This window comes from Diospyros lotus, chromosome 1 (assembly GCF_014633365.1).
Source record: "Diospyros lotus cultivar Yz01 chromosome 1, ASM1463336v1, whole genome shotgun sequence".
Classification (NCBI taxonomy): Eukaryota; Viridiplantae; Streptophyta; class Magnoliopsida; order Ericales; family Ebenaceae; genus Diospyros; species Diospyros lotus.
In genome coordinates, this window is record NC_068338.1 from 44,063,340 (window position 1) to 44,090,794 (window position 27,455).

Below are 27,455 nucleotides of genomic sequence, written 5' to 3' on the forward strand. Positions count from 1 at the left end.
GTGGTTTGTGTAACGACCCGCCCTTCAAAATGTGTCGTTATTCTCGTTTTTTTTTTTTTTTTTCATCACAAATTTCTCAATATAAAATCTCCATATATAAATACATTCAGCATTCCATATGGAAGCTAAGGAAAGGTAACTTAAAACACTTGCGGAAGCTAGAATCGAAACCTGAAAGATATCGTAATTTCATACAAACACGATTGAGCACTACTGCTCTCAACAACCAATAAATTACAATATCCGATAGATGAAATAACATGTAAAACTGCTTCAGACACAGGAAACATCATGAATTGAAACTAAACTATGCTTCGGTCATTCATTTTCCCTTCTTATTGCTCGATTCACCTGAAACGTGAAATATTCCAATGATAGAAATTCAAATTAGAAGATGAATCTTCTAAGTGAGGGTTAAAATAAATTTCATGAATGAATGATGCATGGACATGAATAAACCAAGACCCTAACGTAGCCTTCACCAACAATTTAGCCCCGGCATGGAACCCTAGGCAATCATCCCGGCAATCACCCTTGGGGAAGATCCATCCCCGGCACAAGAGACTCTTGTGGTATTAGGCAAACACTCTTGGAGAAATATGGCTACACTACTAGGGCAAAATCCCACCCCAACACAAGTATCGATATGCCAACAAAATCATGCCAAATAAAATATCACAACTATCAATGCAATAAAACAAGTACAGATATGACAAGATGTACATAAATTGCATATAACTTGGCAACCCTTGTGAAAATTATGCTCAATTTAGGCAAAACATATTATGTATAAATTTTCGAGAAAAATCACTCACCTTGATTTAACCTCTCAGGATTCCTCGATATGCGTGTTATGACCTTGAAACGCGTGACCAAATAATTTCCTACCCAAATTTTTAGGAAAATTAATAAAACATAACTTCCTAATTTTTCCAAAAAATTTTCACTTTTTTTTCCTCTTTTTTTTTTTTTTTCTCTTTTTTCCATTTTTCTTACCTTTCACGCGCTGCCCACACGCCTCACTCATGCGCCCGAAGCTAGTCATCTTCTCCAACTTCTTCGCCACTGGCCACCTAGTTCGTCTTGTTTCTTCTTGATTTCTCCTCCTCTCTTGACCTATTCAACCACCTGAACACAATGGACACACCTATTTTGTGAAAAATTCCGGCTGAACACCCTCTTTTTAGCCGTTTAAACCTCTACTCTGACGTTTCCCGATTTTTCGACAAGCTTCAAAACACCTTCAAATCAACACAAAAACTTTCCAAAAATTGCAGAAATGATCTCCACAACTTGGAGAACAAAATCCCCTTATCAAGAACCCTCAATTTCTTCCCAAACACTCATATTGCACGAATTAATTTTGAAGAAACCTTCGGCCTCAACCTCAGCTATTTATAGCCATTTCCAGCAGTTTCTTCGGCAAATCAGATCGCCCCACCGCCCTAGGCTTATCCCTTAGGCCATGATGTCCTTATCCCTTTGTTTGATCGGCCATTTGATGTCGATGCCAACGGCCATAACAGGCTTCACATGGCGATTTTGTTGTTTGGTCCCTCATCTTTCCATCCCTTTCACTTTGGCCCTCTTCCTCAAGCCCTCAAGTTCTCTAAATTACACTTTAGCCCCAAAGTTTTGAAAAATTCCACTTACGCCCCAATAAACAATTACACTTAAGCTTATAAAAATTACACTTAAGTTCTCAAGAAATTCTCGGGTATTACCTTTTGAACACCAATGAAGGCTGTAACAACACCAAAAAGCCTTAAGGATGGCGGTGGAAATATTAAGGTTTCGAGAAAGAAGACTCAAATACCATGTAAGAATAATATCAAGCAAAAGAAATTCTCGGGTATAACCTCATAAATTACAGGTTAGGAATCTTAAACAAAAGGAAAGAATACAAAAGTCATCCTTGATTGCCTCTATAGAATCTGCCATTTACAGTTGTAACAACTGTCTTCTGACTTATCCCTTGATTACCCTCCATAGAATTTGCCATTTACAGTTGTAATAGCTATATGCTGACCTATCCCTTAATTTTTTAGTAAATTGTGATATTTCCAACTGAGTTATTTTTCCCAAATTCAACTTCACCGTGAATAGTACCATATAGATGAACAATAACCGTATAGGTGAATAGTGTGTGAACAATTGTACAAAAAATTGCACCGAAAAAAATCTCAGGAAAGATTGGAGGGATCACAAACGGTCCAACTTAAAAGCCACACTCCTAAAACATATTTTTTTTTTCTAGACATGCACTTTATAGCATGATATATCACTAACACCACTACAAATATACCAAACAAAACTATTTAATATAGTAACAAATAGAACACCAGATTTTAATGAGTTTCGACCAATTTTACCTACGTCCACAGACATCGCCAAAAATACTTCACTAGTTTTCAAAGAGAGATGCAAACGAGAGGAGAATACAAAGCCTTATAAGTGAGAATGCTAATTTTGGGATAATTTACATAAGAGGCGAAAGGCTCATTTTATAGTAAAAGGAAAACCCTCCCAACCCACATCTTAATGATGTGGGATTTGGGAGAGGAGCCACGAAGTCAACAAATCTCCACCTTAGTGAATTTTTCAAATCCCAACCAAAATCTTCAATTTACAAAATTCTCACCAAAAAAGCCATCATCAGTAATGTCTTCAAATGAGTTTTGAAGCGCCAATTTCAAACACTAAAGACATTAATCAAGTCCAAATAATGTTGATACATGACTGCTGTCACTACCTTAGTCATCATGTCAGCAAGATTTTTAGTGGTTCAGATCTTCTGAATTTATATCTCACATTCTTCCAGAATTTCTCGTACAAAGTGATATCTTACGTCGATATGTTTCGTTCTTGCATGATAAACTTGATTATTTGTTAAGTGAATAGCACTATGACTGTCACAGTGTGTTTTGATGTACTTCCGACCAACTCCCAATTCATCAAGCAACCCATAAAGCCAAATTGCTTCTTTCGTGCCCTCTGTAATTGCTATGTACTCTGTTTTTGTCATAGACAGAGCAACTGTAGATTGTAAGGTAAACTTTCAACTAATCGATATCTTTGCTAAAGTGAAAACATAACCATTCTTTGATCGATGTTTATCCAGATCATCACCATAGTCGGAATCACAATAACCAACTATGTGTTTACCCACCTTCTCATCTCGATTAGGAGTGACAAAAGAAATTAAGGAAATGAGATATTTTTGATTAATTTATAATATTAATTTTGATATTATAAATTAATAATAAATAATTTAAAAGGAGTACGAGGAGGCAGCCCATGGCAATTGAGGAAAAATTGAAGCAATTAGTGGAGGAATTGGTGTCATATTAATAATAAAGAATTAAAAGGAGGAGGAGCAGCCCACGGCAATTGAATGGAATTGAAAAGGAAGGTAAGTGGAGAAGGGGCCACAATATATATATATATATATATTATTAGAGTATGGAATTGGAGGCCACGGCATATATATAATATTAAATTGGAGGCATGATTTGAAGGAGAATTGCAAAAGGAAAGAAGTCTTCTTACGAGTTTGAATTTCTTGAAATTACTATGCTTTGTGGGAATTATCATATTTAAATTAAATCAAAATACCCTAGTTATAGAGTTTAGTTCATATTACAAATGATAAAATCCATAATAAAATAAATAAACATAAATATAGAAATTAAAGGAAATGATAGAAGACTATGGTAGTGATCTGGATAAACGTCGAACTACGACCGGTCAGTTGGAAGTCTACCATATAGTCTACAGTTGCTTTGTCTACGACAGAAACAGAGTACATGGCAGTTACAGAGGCTGTGAAGGAAGCAATTTGGCTTTATGAGTTGCTTGATGAATTGTGAGTTTGTCAGAAGTACAAGGTACATTGTAACAGTTAGAGTGCTATTCACTTAGCAAATAATCAAGTTTATCATGTAAAAATGAAACATATCGACGTAAGATACCACTTTATAAGAGAAATTCTAAAAGAATGTGAGATACAAATTCAGAAGATCCGAACCACTGAAAATCTTACTGACATGACGACTAAGCTAGTGACAACAGTCAAGAACCAACATTATTTGGACTTGATTAATATCCTTGAGATTATCGCCCTTGCGCGGTTCCCCGCCGCTCGTGCCCTCGAATTCGGCATAAGAGGTAAATCACAGGTGGAGGCTTTACCTCACTGCACAGGGCAAGTAATCAAACCCATGACCTACTAGTGCGAATCTCAGTTTATCGTGGCCCAACCACTTGACCTGTGCCTTGAGGGCTTAAATAATATCCTTAGTATTTGAAGTTGACGCTTCAAAACGCATTTGAAGACGCTACAGATAATAGCTTCTTTAATGAGAATTTTGAAAATTGAAGATTTTGGTTGGAATTTGAAAAATTCGCTAAGGTGGAGATTTGTTGACTTGGTGGCTCCTCTACCAAATCCCACATCGTTAAAATGTGGGTTGGGAGGGTTTTCCTTTTACTATAAAATAAACCCTTCGCCTCTTATATAAATCATCCCAAAATTAGCATTCTCACTTATAAGGCTTTGTATTCTCCTCTCTCATTTGCATCTCTCTCTTTGAAAAATAGTGAAGTATTTGTAGTGAAGTATTTTTGGCAGTGTCTGAGGAAGTAGGCAAAATTGGCTGAACCTCGTTAAAATCTGGTGTTCTATTTGTTGTTATATTAAATAGTTTTGTCTGTTATATTTGTAGTGGTGTTAGTGATATATCGTGCTATAAAGTGCATGTCTAGAAAAAAATCTGTCTTAGGAGTCTGGGTTTTAAGTGGGACCATTTGTGACCCCTCCAGTCTTTCTTGAGATTTTTCTCAGTACAATTTTTCGTACAATTGTTCACACACTATTCACCTATATGATACTGTTCATCTATATGATACTATTCACGGTGAAGTTGAATTTGAAAAAATAGCTCAGTTGGAAATATCACAATTTACTCAAAAATTAAGGGATAAGTCAGCAGACAGTTATTACAACTGTAAATGACAGATTCTATGGAGGGTAATCAAGGGATAAGTCAGGAGACAATTGTCACAACTGTAAATGGAAGATTCTATGGAAGCAATCAATGATGACTTTTGTATTCTTTCCTTTTGTTTAAGATTTATAGCCTGTAATTTATGAGGTTATAAATAGAGAATAAACTAAAGGGGTAAGTAGTCTTTGCTTGCTATTATTCTTACATGGTATCAAAGCCTTCTTTCTTGAAACCCTAATATTTCCACCGCCATCCTTAAGGCTTTTTGGTGTTGTTGCAACCTTCATTGGTGTTCAAACCGCTACCTTCGATCCTTCAATCCACTTTTTTTCGGTTTACCAGTCTTCATCACTGCAGCTATTTAGCATATATTGCCACTACCATGTCTACAATCACTCCAAATCCTTCTAATCTTCCAGTAGAGGATCAACCCACTGATTTCTCAAGTAATTCTCAGCATGCACCTAGCTCTAGCTCTCATAGTGATCTTCATCCTATCAATTCAACTTATCGACTCCATGAAAAGAATTATCTACAAAGGTCTCAAGTTGTCTCTACCTATCTAAAGGGGCACAGAAAACTGTCTCACCTAACCGGCAAGGGCCCTAGCTCTACCGATCCAAGATTTAAGGCATGGGATGAAGAAGGTGTTATGATTATATCATGGCATTGGAACTCCATGCTACCAGAAATAAGTAGAAACTGCATGTTTCTATCTTCTGCTCACAATATTTGGGAGACTCTCCGCAAAAGTTATTCATTGAAGCAAGATGCAACAATTATCTATGAGTTGGGGACCAAGGCTGCTGTTATGAAGCAAGAAGAGATGACAATGACTGATTATTATAACACTTTTACTAGTATTTGGTTTGAGATCGATCATTACCAAAATAAGACAATGATTTCCTCAGAAGATACTCAAACTCACTTTGCATTTGTGGAGAGAGATAGAATCTTTTATTTTCTTACTGGTCTTAACCTAAAGTATGACCAAGTAAGAGTGCAAATTTTAGGAAAGGATCATGTGCCTTCTATTTCAAAAATATTCTCTATTGTTTGAAGAGAAGAGACACGGCGCTCTGCCATGCTTGATCCACCAGCATCTACTGGATTTGCTATGGCAGTAAACAATTCCACACCAGCTACAACAAAAGCAAGATCTAAGTTCAACAAGGATGATTTATGGTGTAGCTACTGCAAGAAACCAAGACACATAAAAGAAAATTGTTTCAAACTATCACTGTTGGGCAGTGATAATAATGACTTTTCTAATTCAGTGAGAACTAGACAATAACAACAATGAAAAATCACGAGAAATATAGAGAAGAATAAGGAGAAAGAGAATAGAGGAAGGGAAAAGAACTGAGAGAAATTAAGAGAGAATTCAGATTGTTCTTTCAGATAATCGATAATCCCCTCCAAGAGTGCCTTGGAGAGTATATACACTCTTAGCAAGGGTGCTGCCGCAACAAATCATACCCTTCAGGTGGTTATAACAACTGCTTTTGTCCTATTCTGGCCCTCACCCGTGGGCCCCCTAGGCAACAATCTGATAACAAAATTACAGCTAGGAAATGAAATAACAAAATTACAATAGCAAGAAATATCAGTAGTAAATGAAATAAAGTGACAGCAAGATAAAAAAAGAAATTAAATTTGGCATCTCGACCGTAGCTTGTGACAATTCCTCCCCCCTTAAAAGATTTCGTGTCCTCAAGAAATGGTAAGAAGACTGACAGCTCTTGGAAACTGTTGAAGCAGACTTGGTAGGTATTCTCAAGTGTTGCTACCGGTGTCCCCATGCTGCCATTTTACTAAAACTTAGATAAGAGGAACCCCTAGGTTGTAGGCCACCCTTCTGTCCATGATGGCCTCCAGTTCTTCCACCCTATCCTTCTCCTTAAGGAATGATGGTAATGTGGGGTTAACGTGTTCGGTGCCTACTTATCTCTTTAAAAGGGACACATGGAATACCGAATGAATCTGGGATCCCTTAGGAAGTTGTAGTTGATAGGCCACCTTCCCTACCTTAGTTGTAGTAAGGAATAGCCCAAAGTACCTGGGGCTGAGTTTGGACATCGGGCCTTGGGTGATTTAACTTCAAATGGGCATATCTCAACCGCAAATACACCTTCTCCCTGACTTCCAACTCTTTGTCACTTTTCTTCCTATCCGCATATTGTTTTATCCTATTTTGGGTTGATGCCAATTTTTGCTTCAACTGTTGCGGAACCAACCTTCTCTACTACAGGTACTCCTCAATTGAAGCAGCAGTGGTATGACCCTTGGCTAGCAAAATAGGAGGTTTGTAACCATAATTGGCCTCAAATGGGGACATTTTTAGGGAGGTGTGGAGGGTGGAATTATACTACCATTGGGCCAATGCCAACCACCAATGCCAGCCTTTGGGCTGCAAGATACAAACACACCTTAGGTAGGTTTTCAAACTCTGATTCACCCTCTCAATTTGTCCATCCGATTAGGGGTGACAGGCCGTAGACATATTGAGCTTCGTTCCCATAGACCTCATGAGTTCTTGCTAAAAGACACTTGTGAAGATCTTATAACGATCTGTCACTATCCTTGGTACCCCATGTAATGCCTCTACCTGATCTAGGTATGCCCTCGCCACCTCTTGGGCTGTGTATGGATGGGCCAATCCTATGAAATGGGCGAATTTGGAGAACCTATCAACCACAACCAGTATACTATCCTTCCCCTCAGACTTAGGTAATCCCTCAATGAAGTCCATTGACACACTAAACCAAGCTTGGTCTGGTATCAGTAGGGGCTGAAGAAGACCAAGGTAGGCCACATTTTCATGCTTACACATCTTGTAGGTATCACAGCAAATCCCTTCACATCTGCCTTTAGCTTGGGCTAATGGAATAATTGTCTCACATCTGCCTTTAGCTTGGGCTAATGGAATAATTGTCTCACCATAAGGTAAGTATTTTGAATGCCTGAGTGTCCCCCTAAAGGTGACTCATGTAGGGATTGTAAAAAAATTTCTTGAGACTTTCACTGCCACCAATGACAACTCTACCCTTAAATCTCAACATACCTTCCACCAGTGTGTAGCCCTCAACTTCTTTAGATTCCACAACAATCCTTTCCAAGATCTTCTTCACCTGCTCATCCCCCCCATTGTTGTATATAACTTCCTGGCAGCACTCAGGAATCACAGTGGTGATAACTGCAACATGCCCGTCCTCGTGGCATCTCGAAAGTGCATCCATAGCCACATTTTCATTGCCCTTCCTGTATTGTATCAAATAGTTCAGTTCTATCAACTTGGCCATTCCTTTCTTTTGCAATTGAGTTTGTAACATTTGTTGTAATAAATGCTTCAAACTCTTATGATCTATCTTAATTATGAACCTCCCTCCTTCTAAGTAGTGCTGTCACTTCTCCACGGCCATCAGGACTACCAAGAACTCCTTCTCATAAATGCTCAGTCCAAGATGTCCAGGGCTTAAGGCTTGGCTTAGGAATGCCAAAGGCCTTCCTCCCTGCATCAGTACAGCCCCAACGCCCACCCCACAAGCGTCTTGTCTCTAGCACAAAAGGTTTGCTAAAGTTTGGCAATCCCAAGATAGGCACCCCGCTCACTACTTCTTACAATCTATCAAAGGCTTTCTCAGCTTCTTGCCCCCAGCTAAAATTTCCCTTCTTAAGGAGGTCAGTTAGGGGTTTACTAATAATTCCATACCCCTTCACAAACCGGCAATAATACCCAGTTAGGCCGAGGAGCCCTCTCAATGCTCTTACTGTTGTGGGTTTGGGCCAAGCCAACATGGCTTCCACCTTCTCTGGGTCGGTACTAACCCCATCTCCTGATATCAAATGACTCAAATACTCCACCTAACCTTGACCAAAGGAACACGTAGACCTTTTGATAAAGAGCTGGTTAAATCTAAGGACCTCTAGGGTGGTTCTTATGTGATTCAAGTGCTAGTCCAATGTTAGGCTATAAACAAGGATGTCATAAAAAAATACAAGTACGAATTTTCTTAGGTAGGGCTCAAAGATTTTGGTTCATTAGTGATTGAAAAGTGACAGGGGCATTGGTGGGGCATTGGTGAGCTCAAAGGGCATCACCAAGAATTAAAAGTGTCCATGGTGAGTTCTGAAAGCAATTTTATGGACATCTTCGGATTTCATTTTGATTTGATGATAGCCCGAACAAAGGTCAAGTTTTGAAAATAACTTGGCATTATGTAGCTCATCCATTAGGTCTTTTACAAAAGGTATGGGAAATTTGTCTTTGATGGTCAGGACATTTAGTTGGCAATAAACCAAGATCCATCTTTCTTTTTTATTAGGAGGACTGGTGAAGCAAATGGGCTTTGACTAAGTCTGATAAATGATTGGTTTAGCATTTCTTTCACCATTTTCTCAATCTCTGTTTTTTAGATTGGGGAGTAACGGTAAGTCCTAATATTTATGAGTTCTGAATTTGGCTTAAGGTTAATGGAATGATCCAAGGGTAGGGGGTGAGGTGATAAGTTCAACGAATAGGTCCTTAAACTCTACCAGCAATTCATCAATAAGGTGTTGAGGGTGTACTTGACCAAGCTTCCCTTGCTGATTGCTAAGTGTCAGGTGCAATTCCCCACGCTTCATCTCTTCGAGTTCTCCCTTTACTGCCATAATCGAGAACAATTGGGCTAGTTGGCACCATTTGTTCTTGATTACCCTATGCAACCTCTTCCCAATTAACATCTTGCAAGTCCCAGTTTCTTTTCTCTCTGTGAGTGTCATTTTCTTTCCCCCCTTATCAAAGGTCACTTCCATCCTATTGAAGTCAAAACTTATGAGACTCACCCCCTTCATCCAATCGACCCCCAATACCACATCGCAACCACCCAATTGCAGCAGCCTAAGATCTGCCTCAAACTGCTCTCCTTGCATCTCCCAATTAAATCCATGCCAAGTTGACTTACTCAACACCCTACTGCCACTTGCCACTATCACACTCAAGGGTTGTGTTCCCATGAGTGGACACTTCAACCTCTTAGCAGTGCCCTCATCTAGGAAGCTATGAGTGCTTCCACTGTTAATCAAAATCAGCAACCTACTGTCTGTCACCTTTCCCTCCACCTTAATTATTTTGTTGTTGGTCAACCCCTTCAATGCACGTACTGAAATTTCTCCATTATCCTCTTCGCCTAACTCCCCACAATCCTCTATTTCTTCCTCTTCTTCTTCATGACTTTCCACTGGATATCCCTCCAACAGTAACAGTTGGCGCCTACATTGGTGCCCGGGATAATACTTATCCCCGCACCTAAAACATAAGCCATGTTGTCTCTTCTGATCATTGTTCTTTCCACCTGAGCTGGATCCCCCCAAATTCTTCACCCTTGGGTCGCCTTTAACCCAGTCACGCTAGAGTCCTCTTCTTCCTTGATTAAAATTCCCCATTGTTATGGCCTTCTGTTGTTGCCTTTGCTTCTTCATCAAGGCCTCCACCACCATCTCCTGTAAGCAGCTTGTTCAACTATCCATAGCCTAATCATCTTTACCATGGGTCTTAAATCCTTACTGATGCCACTTAAAAAACTAGACACAAAATAAGCCTCAGATAGGTGAGGGTTATGATTGATCATCAATGATCTGAGCTCCTCAAACCTTCTTAAGTCTTTACTTCACCCACCTGCCTTAACTTATTAAATTCTTCGATAATATCAGACATACTCCTCTCCCCAAACCTCTCGCATAATTTATCAGTAAACTCTTCCCAGGTGGGATTATCCCTTACTCTAGTCCAACCTTGGTCCCAAGCATCTACCATATCATCAAAATAAGTTGCTGCTAAGGCCACTCTTCTCCCCGCTGGTATGCTATACTAGTCAAACAAGCGCTCACATTTTCTCACCTATCACCTGGGGTCATTTCCTTCAAAAACAGGGATCTCCATCTGAGGCATAGGAAACCCTGGATGTTGATGATGTCCCTGCATCTCCCTAACCCGGATCCATCATGGTTTCTACCTCCTCATCCTGTTCAATCTCAATTTCAGAAGTCTCAAGCCTTTGGTTCATTCCATTATCTCGTAAAACAGGCTATGCTCTATCTCTAGGGAGAAAATCAGGGGCAATTCTTACCGAGTTATGGCGTGTAAATATCACCATGAACTATTGAAGTTGTGCTCCCATTTCTTCCCTCATCTACATGATATCCTTGCACTTTTGAGAGAGAGCCCTGTCCAATCTCCTTTCCAACCCCTCGATAAAGCCTTCCACCTTATGATCGATTACCATGATTGCCTCATGGTTTCGTTCATTCCCCAGCTCCAATTGGTCCACTTGACTCTGGAACTCGGACATGGTTGAGCTAACTTGTTGCAACTGCGACTCAAAGTTCTTCATGCGGGTTCCTTCCGCCATCTTCTACCCACCTACTGAACTCTGGCCAGGAACGAGCTTTGATACCAAATTGTCATTGTTAGGCAGTGACAATAATGACTTTTCTAATTCGGTGAGAACCAGATAATAGCAACAAAGAAAGATCACAAGAAATATAGAGAAGAATAGGGAGAAAGAGAATAGAGGAAGAGAAAAGAACTGAGAGAAATTGAGAGAGAATTCAAATTGTTCTTTCAGATAATCGATAATCCCCTCCAAGAGTGCCTTGGAGAGTATACACACTCTTAGCAAGGGTGCTGCCGCAACAAATCATACCCTTCAGGCAGTTATAACAATCGCTTTTATCCTATTCTGGCCCTCACTCGTGGGCTCCCCTAGGCAACAATCTGATAACAAAATTACAGATAGGAAATGAAATAACAAAATTACAATAGCAAGAAATTTTAGTAGTAAATGAAATAAAATGACAGCAAGATAAAAAAGAAATTAAATTGCGCATCTCAGCCACATCTTGTGACACAAACTTCATGGAAAAGAACAAATACTTAGCAAATTGGGAGATTTTAAAGGAATTCCCAATGGCCAGGTCAATCTCACTAATCAAGACAACTCTCAGCCAAGGCAAACTTTCTCATCGGGTATTGATATCAAAGAAGAGATTGAGCAACCAAAAAGTCTCCTTGATTCACTCTCCAAGTACTCTAGTTCTTGTTCATTTGCCCGGAATTGTAAGTGTCTTATTTCTTCTTCTTTTAAAGCTTCTGGAACATCTCCACTTAACTGTTGGTTACTTGATTCTGGTGCTACTGACCATATGACCCATGATTCTACTTCATTTGTTTCCTATACACCAAGTTGAGGGTATCACAAAATAACTATTGCCAATGGATCCTCTCTTGTTATTGCTGGTGAAGGCCAAATTACCTTAACACCTTCTCTTCATTTAACTAACGTCCTTCATGTACCAAAACTCACTACTAATCTCATTTCTATTTCCAAACTAACCAAAGATCTAGACTGCATTATTAACTTTTCTAACAACCATTGTGTATTTTAGAATCGAATATCGGGGAGGAAGATTGGAGCTGCTAAAGTCTAGAATGGGTTATATCTTCTTGATAATGTATAGGCTCTTGTTGCTTCTAAGAAACAACCTACTGGAACACAACTCAAATCACCTAAACATTCTGATATTTGGCTTCACCATAGACATTTAGGTCATCTCAGCTTTGGTTCTCTTAATGATTTTCATTGTGAAGTGTGTGAACTTGCTAAACACCATCATGTATATTTTCCACCTTCATCAATAAAAACTTCAGCTCATTTTGATTTAATTCATTCTGATGTATGGGATCCTTCCAAAGTCTCTAATCTAAATGGGGCTAAGTGGTTCATTACTTTTATTCATGATTATACTCAGGTCACTTGGCTATTTTTGCTGAAAGAAAAATGTGAAGTTCCAAAGATCCTTTAACATTTCTTTCAACTCATCCATACTCAATTTGGGGTTCACATAAAGCATATCCGAACAGACAATGAGAGAATATTTTAATCATGCCCTATATCATTTTTTTCAATCCCATGGGGTCATTCATGAGTCCTCTTGTGTTGACACTTCTCAGCAAAATGGAGTTGTTGAGCGGAAGAACTGTCACATTCTAAATATGACTCGAGCCCTTCTCTTTGACACCCATGTTCCATCTTATTTTTTGGGGGAAGCAGTCATAACTGTTACACAATTTATCAACCAAACCCTATCTTGGATCCTTGACCAATAAAGTCCCCTTCAAAAACTCTCTATTTCCTACCCTCATCTACCATATTTGATTGATTTACCTCTCAAGGTCTTTGGTTGGACCGCTTTTGTCCATATCCAGAAAATCAACCGCACTAAACTTGACCCTAGAGCATTTAAATACCTATTTCTTAGTTATTCTAACACTCAAAGTGGATACAAGTGTTATCACCCCTTTTCTCGAAAGTTCTTTATATCTCTTGATGTCTCATTTCATGAAGATCAACCATTTTTCCCTTCTCTCAACCTTCATCTTTAGGGGGAGCACTATTCCAATTCAGAAGATGAAGCTTTTCTCCTTCCTTTGTCTGCAGCAACTGACCATGATCAGCTCTTGCAGACTTCACCAACTGACCAAGACCAGCCCTTGCTTACATCCACTGACCAAGACTATCCTTTGCCTTTGCCTATAGCCGCTGATCATGACAATGACCTTTCTATAACCAGCAATCAATCCTCCCCTATGCCAGCCTCACTGTTGAAATCTCTAAATCAGCAAGGGACAAGGAAGCATAAGAAGCCTATACTTGTATACTCAAGAAGACCACAACCTAATTTGGACCAAGAGCTACCAATTGCAACTCGACATCAGGTAATGATTCTTTGGAATTTGGTTGTTCTGACTTTCAAAATCCTACTGATCTTGAGTGGCCTATTGCATTGAGGAAGGGTACCTCATAAGTGTACTCAACACCCTATTTCTCAATTTGTTTCCTCTTACTGGTTATCTTTACATCATTCAACCTTTCTTTCAAATCTTGACTCCATAACTATCCCAAGAACCGTTCATGAAGCGATAAAAGATAAGAACTAGACTCTTGCTATGAGGGATGAAATGAATGCCCTAAAAAAAAACAAGACTTGGAAGGTGATTGATCAATCAAAAGGAAAAAGGGTAATAGGTTGTAAATGGGTTTATATGCTCAAATACAAAGCTGATGGATCATTGGAAATGCATAAAGCTCGCTTAGTTGCTAAAAGCTATACTCAAACCTATGGGATCGACTACCAAGAAACTTTTGCACCTATGGCTAAAATAAATATTGTTAGAATTCTATTATCTCTTGTAGCTTGCTTTGACTAGAATTTGCAACAGTTTGATGTTAAAAACGCCTTCCTACATGAAGATTTATAAGAAGTTTTCATGGAATTACCACCAGGTTTTGATGTCAAATTTGGGCCAAACAAAGTCTGCAAGATGAGGAAAGCTCTCTATGGACTAAAGCAGTCCCTTAGAGCATGGTTTGGCAGATTTACTGAAGCTATGCTAAGGATGGGATATTGACAAAACCAAGGAGATCATACCCTTTTCATCAAACACTCAAAGGAAGGTAAACTCACTATCCTCTTAGTATATGTTAATGATATAATTGTAATTGGGGATGATGATATTGAAAAAGAAAAAGAGAAGATTCAGTTGGCTAAAGAGTTTGAAATTAAAGATTTGGGAAGGTTGAGATATTTCCTAGGGATTGAGGTTGCCTACTCTAAACAAGGCATATTTATTTCCCATAGGAAATATATTCTTGATTTGTTCAAAGAAACAAGGAAGCTAGGATGTCGAGCTTCCAGTACTCTAATTGAGCAAAACCATAAACTGGGAGGATAAGAAGACAGAGGTGATGTTGATAGAGGTCAGTCAATATCAAAGACTAGTAGGAAGATTAATTTACCTATCTCATACACGACCTGATATTGCCTACTCGGTATGGGTTGTTAGCAGATTTATGCATGATCCTAGAGAAAAACATAAGCAAGTTGTCCACAAAATCTTACAATATTTGAAAGCCACACCAGGGAGAGGAATTTTGTTTAAAAGAAGAGGAAAATTAACTACAGAAACTTATACGAATGGTAATTATGCTGGATCCTTGACAGATAGAAGATCTACTACAGGCTATTGTATATTTCTTAGAGGAAATATTGTTTTGTGGAGAAGTAAAAAACAACCAGTGGTATCCAGATCTAGTGCTGAGGCAGAACAAAGAGCAATGGCTCACGGAATTTGTGAGTTGTTAAGGCTGAGAATTATTCTCAATGATTTGGGATTAAAAAGAGCAGAACCTATGAGGCTATATTGTGACAACAAGTCAGCAATAAACATAGCACATAACCTAGTGCAGCATGATCGAACTAAACATAGAGATTGATCAACATTTCATCAAAGAGATACTAGACTGAGATACTAGACAATGGGCTCATCACCATACCATTGTCTCTTCAAATAATCAATGGGCAGATGTCTTTACAAAAGGTCTTCCTACAACTACATTTGAATAAATTACATACAAGCTGGAATAGAGAATATTCACTCACCAGCTTGAAGAGGAGTGTTGGAAATATCACAATTTACTCTAAAATCAAGGGATAAGTCAGCAGACAACTATTACAGCTATAATGGCAGATTCTATGGAGGCAATCAAGGAATAAGTCAATAGGCAACTGTTATAGCTGTAAATGGAAGATTCTATAGAGGCAATCAAAGATGACTTTTGTATAAGAGTTGTAATTAAGATGACTTTTGTATTCTTTCTTTTGTTTAAGATTTCTAAACTATAATTTTTGAGTTTATAAATAGAGAATAAATCAAAGGGACAAGTAGTCTTTGCTTGCTAACCTTGCCCCCTTTGGATTGTACTCTATTTATATCCTCATAATTTCCAGCTTAGGAATCTTATACAAAAGGAAAGAATACAAAAGTCATCATAATTTAAAAAAAAGTCATCCTTGACTGCCTCCATAAAATCTGCTATTTATAGTCAATGTTTACAGCTATAACAACTGTCTTGTCAGCCCTCTTTGATTGCTTTGTTGTCTTCCTTGATTACCTCCATAGAATCTGCCATTTACAATCAATGTTTATAGCTGTAACAGCTGTCTTACCAACCCTGTTTGATCTCGAGATTTCTTTCTTTTTTTTTTTTTTAATGTAGGAATCGAAGAGCTTCGCCTTCAGCGCGAGCATTGCCTCCCTATAACCTACGAGCTGACCCAAACCGGACCATCAGGCCAGGCCAAGGTAAGTCTGGGTCAAAAACTCGTGTCCGTGGCCCCTCATGTAGTTAAGCAATACTTACCACATTGTCCAGAATTTGAACACACAACCTTGGCATACCCAACACTCGAAACCCATGTGGTCGACCACTTGAGATTTCAACACTTATCAAATGGACGACATAAATTTAGAGGAGGTTCATTTTCTTTTATTGATGCATGAACAAAGGCTAGCTGCTAAGAATGCTTCGATTTCTTTTATTCTTAATTTCGATAGTGCTGCATCATTGTCCATGCATGTTAATGTCGCTTCTTATTGGCCTAAAAATGGAAATAGATCTGCACATAATAGAGGTGGTTTTGTTTCAAGAGGATGTGGTTATATGAACATAGGAGGAAAAGGGCGTGGAAGGTCTAATGCTAGGAGAGTTTATTGTCAATTGTATGGAAAACCTGGTAACTTTGTTAATAAGTGCTACCATAGGTTTGATAGAAATTTTCAAAGGACTCCTAGCCAAAATTTTGAAAGGCCTAGTGTTGTGACATAATAAGATCCGAGAGCATATATAACCATCCCTAGTGATTCTAATGAGGTCTTTTTGAGTGATGTAGGTTATGTTCAAGGGGCTCACTACGGTAATTTACCTCAACCTTCAGAAACTCTATCCCAGCCCTCTTTGCCTGCCTATCATGGAGAACCCTCATGGTTTGTTGATTCTAGAGCAACAAACCATATCACTTCCAACCTAAATAACCTATCTCTACATTCTCCATACAACGATGTTTAACCCACCGAGGATTCAAGAGAGCATCACAGACTAAAGTAGTGTCATGACCCAAGGATCTCAAAGGATAGATTAGTAAATATAATAGTAGGAGCTTGCATGCATTACACAATAGTAATTTTCTTTTTCCTTTTGTTATAATCTTTGTCCTTAGCTTTAGGCAATTAGGCTTATGGTTGTTCTGTACATGGGTGCATGTGGGAGGCTGTTAGGCTATATATATAAGCCACAACTGAGGATGAGAATGTTATGTTGAAATGATATTGAATTCTCCAAAATTCCCTCTAGTCATTTCTCTCTCTAATTCTCTCTAATTTCCTCCCTCCCTCCTTGCTAATATCTCACTTTCTATGTTTCGTCTACTATCTCTCCCAATTCTGTCCAATTTCCCCTCCAATCCCTTCTGTTCTTGATCCCAATTCCTTTGGGTCCTTCCAATTTCTAGTCTAATCCCTAGGCTAAACCCTAGGTATATGTTAATTGGTATCATAGCATTGTTCCTCAACTGTGATTTCAATCGATTCTAGACGAGAATTGAGGCAGATACAATGATTTAGAGAATAGAGACAATCAGTCCTCAGTGGTGAAATTTCAACAATACGGGCAAACTATCAAGGAGCTTCAAAAGAACCGATTGACCAACAATTCCGATCCGACCATAGTTCTGAAAGGCACAAGGCGCAAAGGGTCCTGGAGCCTGAGGCGCGAGGCGCACGAGGCGAGGCACGCCTTTGCGAAGCAAGGCGCACCTTTTAGAAAATAAACTCAAAATCTTGTAAAATCATAAAAAAAACTATCAAATTATCAATAATAACACATGCATATCATTAATGTTTATTATCTTCAAATTCTAAACTAACAACATCAAAGTTGATTCATTTATCATGCAATTTCTAAACTAGAAACATCATCAAAATTCAAACTTAAAGTCTCAAACTCAAACAAGTACTAATCATCGTGCAAAGTTCTAAACAAACATATAAACACTACAACTCCACAATCAATAAAAAAATTTTAATCATCATCATCATCATATCGTTTACCAAATTGAAAATCATCATCTTACGGTGCCATATTTTGCGCATCCCTGTTATTTTTCTTCTTTTGCATGTACTCTCCAATATTTTGTTTTATTGATGGAAGACATTTTGGAATAGCTTTAGTATTCTCCACAATCAATAAACACTACAAGTCCACAATCAAGAAAATGTTTTCATTTTGAAAAATGCTATTTTTCTAGGTCTGGAAGATTAGCGCATTTTTTCTAAGTCTTGAAGATTAGCGCATTATAAGAAGACATATAAGAGAATGTTTTCATTTTGAAAAACTATTTCCCAGCATTTTGATAGCTAATATTCATTGTTGTTAAAATAATTTTTAATGAATTTTTCAAGAAATAGTAGGTACGTATTTTGGGGGTGGTAAAATCGCTAAATCCTGAGTTTTTACTAAAACCAAAATTCTATTTTCTTATTGTTATGGATTTTGATTTTTTAGATATTTTTATTGAATCCAAATGAGGGGTACTTTTTTATTTACATTTATGTATTAAAGTAAATGGAAGGTAAAATATAAATAAAAAAAAATGTGGACCTTTGCTTGTAAATAAGTTGTGATGTATGCATGCTGAAACTGAGAAGAGGGGAGGCTGGAGAGAAGAGGAAGAGAGGATGCAGGCACAAGTTTCATGAGGCGTGCCTCTCGCCTCAACGCCTCACCTTGCAAGGCGAGGGCCTTGCTGAAACCGCCTCGCCTCAGCCCAGGCAAGGCGCCAAACTAGCGCCTTAAGGCGCCTTGCGCCTAGGCGCGCCTTTAATAACTATGGATCCGACTCCTAAGGAACCAAGGACGGATCGTCACCAAGTGAGGTGTTCCTCGAAATTGACTGAGGCGACTTGGAAGGATGGTCATGGAACCAATCGAAGAAGGCGCGAGGTTTGACAATCACATCTCGTTTCAACTTGCGAGTGACAAGGAGTGAGTGGCCGGTTCAATCGCAGGAAGCGATTGGGTAAGCTGAGCGACAGGCAATCGTGACTTGTGATCTAGAAGAGTTGTTTGATTTTTCTTAGAGGCGAGGAAGAAGTTGACGCTCGGCCATGAATTGCAGAAAGTTTTGCTCGAAGTGGAAAGGCGAAGCAGCTCGAGCAGATTTGGAAGCCATTTGCTCGGAGACAATCTACAAGCCAATTCTGACAACTCTATCGAAGTGACAAAGCAGCGGAAGCGTGGTGAACCCTGCCGAAGTGATCGAGCAGTAGATTTCCCATGTTTTAGATCTAATTTGAAAGGAATCAATGATTGATCGAAATCGAGAAGGGACAAGCGGAACTCGGCTCAAAGTTGTATGGGTTTGGATAGGTGAATTCCTTCGACTTCTTTCATTCGTTGAGTTCCGACACCATAGGCAGCTAATTTCTTATCATTGTAAGGTCTAAATTGGAGGGTGTCACAAAGCGAGGTTATCCTCGGCTGGAGTTTGGAAATTCTTAGCATCTGATCCACAATCACTACGGGTGATCCTCAAAAATCGATTCCGAAGCACAAAGGTTGAGCATTAGCTGCTATCAGAGGCCGAAAGTGGAATGCAAAGCAAATCCCCACGAATTTCCGACGAATTCAAGAACTCCAATGATTTCATTGGTCTCAGTGTTGATAGACAAGCGCGAGCAGTGTTCTAATCTGAGTCTTAACATAATGAAGAACGATTCAACCGAGAGAAGAGCAAAGCAATTCGATTAGGAACTAAAGGCTAACAGAGCAGTTAATCCTTGGCTATGATTTCTGTAGAGTCAGATTAGTACTCAATAGCAAGTAGGCAATAATCTTGGGAGATAACTCAGGCAGTTCTGATAGTGTTTCCGATGGCCCCGGTGAAGTGGTTGAGCAGTGAATCAGTGAAAAGAATTCCACAGACAGTAATTTCAATCAAATTCTAGATTGTGAGTAAAGGAAACTAGAGATTGATTCTGGCTTTTAAATCGAGTTAACCTTGTTCGAATTGGAAAGGTGAAGAAGAGCAGGTGTTCTTTGAGGCGAGGATCGAATCTATTGCCAGCAGGCAACTCATTCTGCGAGGGAATTGAGGGTCGCTGAGTGCTGTGACGCAATCGTTTATCCTAGGTGATTGCTATGAAGTAGATACCGAATGGAAGTGTGGGATTCAGTATGTACAAAACTCCTACTCCGTGGTCTTCGCAATGCCTTGTTCGTGAGAAGTCAGACCATGGGGAGTAGTACATGCATGAGACAATTGGAGTCTCAATTGCAATAGAAGAGTGTTGCATTTTCAGTGGGATGTCTTGCTCATGAGGCCATGGGGAGCAGTGCACACATGAAACAAGTGAAGTCTAAATTGCAGCAACAGAAGAATGTTGTATTGTCAGTGGGATGCAACAAAAATCTTGAGGAGTTTGGCCTGAAGCATCAGACATGGGAAAAGAAATTAGATAATCAAGTCAGCAAACTGCGCAAGGAGATCGGCAGTGTTATACGCGACATACGCGACGAGATACAAAAATTTTTGGATGACGCTAGCTAAAATGTATCAAGTCAGCCTTCTCACTGAATTCTTCAATAAATTGAGAAGAAATGTTTCAGATGATTATCACGGAAGTTTTACCCAAGAGGAGTTCCTTAAAATGGAGCAACCGAAGAAGAAGTCAAGAAGGCGGCAAACTGATTCACTGCTAACCTCCGATTTTGAGTAGAAGAAGTATTCTAATTTAAGCGGAATTGATGAGGAGGATGACTGTAATGATAGTGCTGAAAGCAACAACAACAATTCCAGAGGTTTGATCCAAGGTGTTTGGGCAAAAGGAGAATTAAAGAAACACCCCGATTCCTTTGAAAAAGAAGTTCTTGACGAGGATGCTCCAAATGATAATTGTGGAAGTCCAAAACTAAAGCTGAATGAAGTAGTCAGTCGGATGACAAGAATAACAGTAAGTAACAAGGAATTTCTAGAATTTGAGAGGAATTATGCCGTTGTGATTGAGAAGTTAGAAGAAGAAATAACACCCCAACAGGCAACTACCGAAAGGCTGCAAGAGGAAAATGGGAAAGTATTTGATAAAGTGATTGACGAAGCCAAGGCCAATTTGTTACCCCTAGTGACTAGTGCATGGACTAAAGGATTGGGTGGTGTCCTAGATCATAATTTTGTAAGAAATGGAATTGATAGTAGAGTTCCTAAGGATATTGTTCCATTGCCTTTGGTTTCAGATAATGCTGAGCATTCCTTAGCTAACAATAAAGTGAAGAAAACACCAACAGGAGGAAGTCTTCCTGATCATAAACAGTGTCACCGTGTTGCTGTCATTTTTTAAGATGATGAGAAGAGGGGAACATATGTGGTAACCAGTCGAATGGGTGAATTTCAAAATGATCATCATTTGAAGGCTTTAAGGTTGCAAGTTTCAGCAGCTACCTACGACAGAAAGCAGCTAAATTCATTAAAGGCACTTGATGTGGACATATTGACATGTTTTGGCACCATAATGGACCCTCAAACTAGGAGTACCAGCAATCTTGATTGGGTAGCTATTGCAAACCCAAGAGGAATGGTCCATTACACCTTTGAGGTAGATGCAACCTTGATTTCAATTGTAAGAGCTGTGGTAATAACCTGTGGTTTTGTTCCAGTTGATGAGGACATAAGGGCAAAGAGGAATAGGCCTAGACGGAGAAAAAGAGAGAGAAATAAACCAGATAGAGAGAGCTCATATTGGATGAAGAAATAACAGTGCAATCGTTGCAAGTTCTTGGGGACAAGAACTCTCTCAAGGAGGAGGGAATTGTCATGACCCCAAGGATAGGTTAGTAAATATAATAGTAGTAGCTTACATGCATTACACAATAATTGTAATTTTCTTTTAGCCTTAACTTTAGGCAGTTAGGTTTATGGTTGTTCTACACATGGGTGGATGTGGGAGGCTATTAGGCTATATATAAGCCATAGTTAAGGATGAGAATGTTATGTTGAAATGATATTAAATTCTCCCAAATTTCCTCTCGTCATTTCTCTCTCTAATTCTCTCTAATTTCCTCCCTTCCTTTCTACTAATCTCTCCCTTTCTCTGTTCTGTCTATTATCTCCCCCAATTTTGACCAATTTCCCCTCCAATTCTTTATGTTCTTGATTCCAATTCCTTCGAGTTCTTCCAATTTCCAGTCCAATCCCTAGGTATATGACAGTAGGCTCTGAAGTGCTCGCTAAAGCACGAGGAGAAGAGGACAAAAGCTATTTGGATTTAGATGATGTAATCATAGGATGAATAGAAGGAGCAGGATTAGTAGAAGAAGATAAGGAAGGAATAGAGGACTATACTACCTGAAGGGAGGAAGAAGAAAAGGAATGAAGAAATAGAGTGGAAAAATTGTTAGAAGCAGAAACAGATCAAGAGGAGCAAGAAGAAGAAGAGGAAAACAACGTAGGAAAGGAAAATCATTAAGACTAAATTGAACATGTCGAGAAACATAAACACGACCAGACGGATGTAAGCACTTATAACTAGCTTGAACATGACTATACCCAAGAAACACACATTTTGTTGAGTGAAAATCAAACTTGTGCTTATTATAGGGTCAAATATAAGGAAAACAAGCACATCCAAAGGGATGAAGAAACAAATAATTAGGTTGTTTGTGATAGAGCAATTCAAAAGAGGAGGTAAAATTAAGGGGAGGCTGATAACATATTTATAATGTAGACAACAATTTGAAATACTTCTACCCAAAATTATAAGCACATATGAATATGGGCTAATAAAGTAAGACCCATCTCAGTAATGTGCCTATGTTTCCTTTCAGTAACTCCATTATGTTGATGAGTATGTGGGCATGTTGGACGAGGTTGAATACCATAATCACGAAATTATGGTAAAAAAGCTTGAAAGTCTCCACCATTATCAGATTACAAGGCCTTAAGCTTGGATTGATATTGTAATTCAACAAATTTGTGGAAGGTTACAAAAGTGGATAAGGCATCAGATTTACATTTCAATATATATAGCCATGTATATCTAGTATAAGCATCAACAAAAATGATATAATATTGATAATCTTCTGTAGAGACAATAGGAGATGGACCCCATAGATCAAAATAAACTAATTCCAATGGTTTCTTTGTTGTGATTTTAAAAGTAGAGAAAGGAAGTTGATGCAATTTTCCAACCTTACATGAATCACAGAAAGAAAGAAAAGAACTAGAGCAAGGAATATGAATTTTATTCAACACTAGTTGTAATACAAGAAAGGAAGGATGTCCTAATTGTGCATGCCACTATTAACATACAATTTTATTTCAAGCTATGTTTTCATTTGAAGGTAGTGCATGACAAGATGAAGACTGCCTTTTACACTTAATTTGATAATGGATTCAAAAAAGGAACATTTGTAGAAAAGACTCCAAGCTTGATTGAAGAAGATGACACAAGTACAGGCCCAAAATTTGGAAGGTTGCAAGGCCACTACTAAAAGACAAGGGAAGGAAAGAACAATGGGGAAGTAATCAATAAACCTTTGAAGCCAACGTAGTAACGGTTGTAGAGTGTTCTAAGTTGTGGGTTTTCAAAAGCTTGGGGTCCATTTTTCATGACCCAGAAAGGAACGTAATTAAGGCCAAAGTAGGAAATTAAATTAAGGCACACATCTCAAGGAGATGGCCCCCCTAAACCCACCACTTTTAGGCTCAAATCTTCCAATTGGCTTTTGCCTTCTCATCTTATCTTTTCACTTTTTACCCAATTTTTACTTTCACAATTTAGGGTTTTTATGCTTTCTTAGAAAAAATTCATTTACCACCATCCTAGATGTTTGGTATTTTTGTGTTTGATTAAATGATATGCATGTTTAATACTATCATTATTGTATCCAAAACAGTAAGCCCTCCCCAAAGATAACTTAAGGAGAGAAAGTTGAAAGAGAGAAGTTAAATACACTAACCGTCCTTGGGAAACCCTCTCGAGAGCCTCTCTCAAGTATTCCCAGTGACCTCTCTTTGGTGCCTCAAGGTGACTCTCCCGAAGGAGACTCTCCTAGGTCCAAGAACACGTCAATTAGTAAATTGAACCCCATATACCAATATGGCACCCACAAATCAAATCGGAACAAAACCTCAAGAAAGATTAAAATAGATTTATAAAATATAGAAAGAAAGAATCTTGTACTTTAATTGAAGATAGAAAACACTCAAGGCTTGATTGAAGAAACATAAACAAAACCTAGAGCATGTTCTATGGTTTCGATCTTCGGGATATATTCATTAACCAAGAGAGAATCCTTTTTCACCGTTCTTAACTATTGCTTTAATTGAAAAGACTTAGCGACAATTTGCTGAGAGTACAAATTCTCAAGGATAGACCATACCTCAGCAGATGATTCACAGATAATCACTTGTGCAAGAACTTCCTTATCAATTGTAGAAAATAGCTAGCCAAGAAGAAGTTGATCTGATCTAATCCAAGTAAGATAATCAGGATTTATAACCTTTGCATTCGAATCAGTAGAACTAGATCTAAAATGTATTTCACCAGAGGTGTGGATTTGTTGATGAACGGCATCAGATCGAAGGCTCTAATAGTCGCCAAGATCTGTGCCTTCCAATAGAGGTAATTGTTGCTATCTAGTTTGATAGGAATGAAATTGAAAGCTTTTGCAACTGCAGAAAAGTTTGACTGCAATGCTGATGATAGAGAACAAGATCGATGCAGAGATTAAGAACTACATTAGTCTTGATTTTCTACCATTGACATTGGTCTATGGCTCTGATACCATGAAGCAAGAGGTTCAAGGTAATAATGAAGACAAAAAACAGAAGAAAACTGAGAGGAAACACAAGAAAATGAGAGAAATTTTTTCTGAATGATAATGTCTTTCTCAAAAATGACAGAAATAAGAATTAGCCGAGTATTTATATTCAGCTAATCCTTGTTAACAAACAACTTGCAAGTTGCAGCAAGTTACAACAAACTAATTGCAACAACAGAATTAAAACAATCTACCAGTATCCTAACCATAGCACACAAGTAGTATTCTAACAAGAATTTACAACAACTGTAAAATAAACAGAAATTATTTATCTTCTACAGTGCACTTCATAATTTTATTTGGCAAGAAGATAGAGCTGACAATTTATTTACACTTTATGGAAGAGAAGGTTTGGAGATACCTCATCAAATGGGCCAAGAAGGTTTTTTGACAGATATGTCTCAACAACAACAAATAAGCATTGTTAGAGAGAACCATTGCAGGCCAATTATGGAATGACTACAACAATCGTTAGTGTGGCAACTAGGTAGTCTTAATATTATTTGGTTAAGAAATACTATTTTTTGAATGACATGCTCTATATGATGATATCTATAATTACATTATATTTTAATTACCAAATGTGATAAGTTTACCTCAAGTCAGTTCCTAAAAGATCAGTGAAGGCAATTGTAATAATCAGCTAATGTTTAGATAGGCAGTTTTAATTTGGTTCCAACTGTAATTTAGTTAAGTTTGGGGGTTAAACTGGTAATATCTAATTCCGGTAATTATATTGGGATGTCCGCCCTCTTAGTCTATAAATAAGGAGGCAGCGGGTTAGCCGAGAGACAAAATTCATTTTCTATGAGAGTATTGCTTCTGTTTTGTTATGAGAGGAAAGGCCAGAAAGAAGAGACAATCCTTTGTAATCATGGTAAGCGATTGAGGGTGTACTCGGATATTGTTGTACTTATCTGTTTTCAATAAAGTAAGGCTGCTCTCGGGAGGATTCTAAGGCTAGATGTAGGGTTGTCCTCAGGGGCAATCTGAATCAGGATAAACCAGTGCTCAGTTGGGTGGTTTGATTTCTTGTTCCTATTTCTAATTCAATTTATCATTCTGTTGTTCAGTTTCTGTTATTTCTTCATTAACAATCCGTGAGGGTATATATGGTTGAGAGAGGCAATAATTCATCTAAAGATTCAATTCTAAAGAACCTTAGGTTAACACCAAATTTTATAATATTTCTTTAATTTTAGAGTTATCATTTACTTAAATACAATAAATAGTTTTGAAAAATGGACAAAAAATAATAAAATATAAGGATAAATCAATGTTAGTTTATTCTCAGTTTTAGTTCAAGTAGAAAATAACATGATCTTAAACATATTCTCTCGTTTTCTAGAGTCTAAAATTAGTTTCATATTTAACATAAATGAAAGCATTTACCCTTTTTTCTAATTTTCTGTAAAAATGGAAACTTAGAAACACAGATGAAAACTAGAGATGGAAAACAGAAAACATTCTCAAGTAAACAGGCCTTTAGTTTTTTTTTCTCTTTCTGGATTTTTCATCACTTTGATTCTCAATAAGATCTTTGGACCTTCTAGATTGATCTGTTATTTGTTTACAGAAAATACAAGCAAAGGCAAACTCTAAATATATTATGGCGAGCTGCATTGTTGATGGTCTATTTTAATTGTTCCTTATTATACACAGGCAATGATTGGACTTATCTTCCTGCTTTGTTTTGCAGCTCTGGTTGCATAAATATAGCTCCTTCTGCTTCTAGGTTGCATAAATATATTATGTGTTTTTTTTTCTGTTTGCTTGGAAAATGAATCTAGGTTTGTATTTTTAATGTTGAAAGTTGTCTCTGATTCTCTGTTTGTTTATATGTGCTTTGAAGAATTTTTACGTTTAGTTGGTTGGAGTTTTGTCCATTGAAATTTGAAATTTGGTTTTTGTTAAAAGTTTTTCATGAAGGTTTAATTACACTTGTCCATTTCACGTGCAGGTTTTCTTTAGGATTTCTGAAGGTTTATCTTGTGGGCAACTTGGTCGTTTAATCTAGGTAAAAATATCTGCAAATAAATAAAAATTACTATTTAAAGGGCATTCACTAATGTCCGTCCATAATTTATGAAATGTGGGGGGTACTTCCTGTATTTTCATAAAACCGTAGGGTGCACAGTATAATTTTTACTTACTTTATTATTTTCTCTTTCTATATAGTTATAAAAAATGTGGTTTCCACACTTCAAGCACCCACCAAACTATCTTCCAAAGAAAAATTGTTTTCATAATTTATGTTTAAAATGTAATTCCCTTTAGTACTTTAAAAGTCATCATAGATATATTTGGGACTTAATTATGAAGGTTTGAGTACCAAGTTTACACGTCCACATTAATGGATAACCATCTAGTTACTTACCTCCTTTGTGAATTAACATTCTGATCTGATAATATCAATATCAATCATCCATGCATTTATAAGGCCTCATCTCCACATCCCACCGCCTAAGACATTAATCTCCCCGTATACACCATTCCAACTTAGCATTACAGAATATGGAGTAATATTTCAAAAATAGGGAAAAATGTCTTGCAACAGCCAAGAACGTATAGTATAAGTAAAAAGGTGGTCTCTGTTTCAGATATTTGTAAAGAAAATATGCAGAGATAAAGAAAAAAGTTGTCTGTTTAGGATAGTTATAAAAGAGAATAAATAGAAGTGAAAAATTGCTGAACT

General features: G+C 37.9%; 1 protein-coding gene and 1 long non-coding RNA gene across 2 annotated transcripts in view; both read right to left on the reverse strand.

Annotated features, from left to right (window-relative positions):
* Positions 1–27,455, reverse strand: part of LOC127803561 (uncharacterized) — a 50,856-nt gene that overhangs the window by 3,559 nt on the left and 19,842 nt on the right. The gene's annotated exons all lie outside the window — the stretch shown is intronic.
* Positions 168–27,452, reverse strand: LOC127803568 (uncharacterized). The gene is made up of 2 exons (XR_008023532.1): positions 24,320–27,452; positions 168–351 (listed from the first exon to the last, which is right to left on the reverse strand). It is a non-coding gene; the product is annotated as an uncharacterized LOC127803568 (long non-coding RNA).